The sequence below is a fragment of the Muntiacus reevesi genome, chromosome 15, assembly GCF_963930625.1.
Source record: "Muntiacus reevesi chromosome 15, mMunRee1.1, whole genome shotgun sequence".
In the NCBI taxonomy this organism is placed as follows: Eukaryota; Metazoa; Chordata; class Mammalia; order Artiodactyla; family Cervidae; genus Muntiacus; species Muntiacus reevesi.
This window is the reverse complement of record NC_089263.1, coordinates 43082116-43084726: the sequence shown is the minus strand read 5'-3', so window position 1 is coordinate 43084726 and position 2611 is coordinate 43082116. Positions and strand designations below refer to the sequence as shown.

General features: G+C 47.3%; 1 non-coding gene across 1 annotated transcript; it reads left to right on the top strand.

Moving 5' to 3' along the window:
- The first annotated feature begins 897 nt into the window (after window positions 1–897).
- Window positions 898–1004, top strand: LOC136147545 (U6 spliceosomal RNA). Its single transcript, XR_010659217.1, has one exon. It is a non-coding gene; the product is annotated as a U6 spliceosomal RNA (small nuclear RNA).
- The last annotated feature ends 1607 nt before the right edge of the window (window positions 1005–2611 follow it).

Genomic DNA, 2611 nt, shown 5'->3' with positions numbered 1-2611 from the left:
TGCTTAACAAATTAATGTTTATTTTTTCTTTATACACGCAACACTTTTTCTCTAGGGATTTGCTTTTTTTGTATTAGTCAAGCGTGTCAATATGTCACATTTCCTTTAGCGTAACCAGTCCTCTGACTACACGTAGCTGCAGGCAGTTAAGGACAGATGTCCGTGCTGGATCCTGGAGCAGCAGGAACTAAGAAAGTGAATTTACTCAGCAGGAAAGGACTCTGATGGGAAGCCTGGGGTGGGAGGGAAGGCCAGCCTGGCTGTGGGGGCTGTGACATTTTGAAAGCACCAAATTCACTGTCACCTCGAGCTTTTCCTGTGGGGCAAAAGGGGTGACAGAGGCGGGGGCTTTTGTCTTCTCTTGTGGGCAGATTTCCCCTGCGAGTTTTCCTTTTGTGGTGCCTGTGGCCACGAAAGAGCCTTCCCCAGGAACCCCCACCTATTTTTAGCCTCAGTTCAACACCCTACAGACACCACCCGACTCATGAACCTCTATGTTAATTTTCAATCCTGCTGTTGCCAAGATGAATCACCCAGGGCTGGCCTGATGAATTGCTAGACCTGAAGTGAGAAGACAGACTTGAAGTGAGAAGGTAAAAACCTTTAACAGTGGAAAGTTGCAAAGATGCCCTGACACCTAACACATCTAAGCCTCCCTGTGCTTCTTTTACAAAACTGTTTTGTGTACGGTCACATGTCATGTTATTTGAATGAAGTTCTCTGTGATCTGGCTCTTGAGATTTAGAGCCTGCACAGAAAGACCTGAACGCCTCACTAGGATTTGCTCTTGAAGGAAAACTCATCTGGGAAATGAATTGTTCTAGATGTTGTCTGAATGAGGTATATGACACACCATCTATCGTTCTTGGGTTTTTTAAGTACTGACTATATTAGTTGGTGCTCGCTTCTGCCACACATATAATAAAATTGGAACGATACAGAGAAGATTGACATGGCCCCTGTGCAAGGATGACACGCAAATTTGTGAAGCGTTCCATATTTGGGGGGCTTCCCTGGTGGCTCAGCCGGTAAAGAATCCACCTGCAATGGGGGAGACCTGGGTTCGATCCCTGGGTTGGGAAGATCCCCTGGAGAAGGGAAAAGGCTACCCACTCCAGTATTCTGGCCTGGAGAATTCCATGGACTGTATCGTCCATGGGGTCGCAAAGAGTTGAACGTGACCAAGCGACTTTTTTTTTTAATGTTAGTTGCTGTATGCTTTGTGATACAAGGTCAAGCTCTTGAGATATCTTTTGTGTTGAAAATGTTCCTGCTTCTAATAGATCACATGTCCACAGGCCTTCAGCCTTGCAGTCCACTGATGGGAGCTCTGATGAGACACCACCCTGCTGGGCAACCTCTCCATCAACTAAGTTGTCCATTCAGCCTTCTTCTCCTCATTCCATTATGTCCCCCAAGGATTTCTGCCATGGGAAATACTCTCGGCAAATGCTTATCTTTCCTCTAACCTAGAGCTTCTGCCTCAACTTACTCTGGTCTCTCGGCCTGGGGAACTGGACTAAATCATAAGCAAGCTTCCAAGACCTCATCTATCTCTGTACTGAAGGTCCTGAGGAGGAGTCATCTGCCTTCTTACTTATCCTGGGTCCCACCTTAGAGGGTACTCTCAGGGAGCAGAGAGGAAAGAAGAGAAGTGAGGTACCATCTAGGTCTATTTGCAGTCTCTTCGCTGCTCTTATTAATGCTCCAGTCCCCCGATGGGCTGAGTTCTAGAATGGCTCTGGGTTGGCCCCCTGTCCTAACAGTCTTTATTCCACAATACTTCCTTCCTCTGTAAAATGAGAAAGGTAACGCCTTACTCCACGGCAGAAGCTGGACCAGATGAGCTCTTGAGATCGTTTCCAGACAGAGAAGAGCTGACTGGATGAAGAATGAGGTATTAACAGAAGAGTCAAAGAACAAGTACTGGGACTTCCCTGGTCATCCAGGGACTAAGAATCTGCTTCCAGTTCAGGGAAAGTGGGTTCCATCCCCAGTCAGGGAACTAAGATCCCACATGCCATGGGGCAACTAAGCCTGCACTCCACAAGTACTGAGCCCAAAGTGCTCTGCAGTCCACACACCACAAGTGGATAGATCCCAAGTACTGTAACTAAGACCCAACCCAGCCAAAATAAATAAATAAATATTTTTAAAATTACCATTTAAAGAACAATTATGTCAGCTCTGAAAAGAGGATACTTGCACTTTAAACAACGGACTGAACAAAAGAGACACAGAAGACATGAATTTTCTCCACCCATCCCAGCAGGGCTCATTCCACCCCCATCTCCGTGTACAACTAGAGTCGAAAGTGGACAACGAGCAATAGCTAAGCAGTACAAGTCAATGCATGACCTCAGACCCCATGTACAAGCCAGGCCATAAGAATCAGAAGGATTCAAAACAGGGCAGAGTACTCTGGGGAAAGGAACAGAGCGAAAGACTCTTGGAAAGGGTAGCTCCTGGCAAGGAAGTAGTAGGAGGAAGCCGGTCCCTGGGCAGGGAGGGACAGCAGGGGATATATCCCAATACAGACCAGATCCCCAGGAGCTGAGTGGTGGTACTGGGGAGAAAGGGGGACCAGGGTGGCCAAACTGGGCGGACTCTG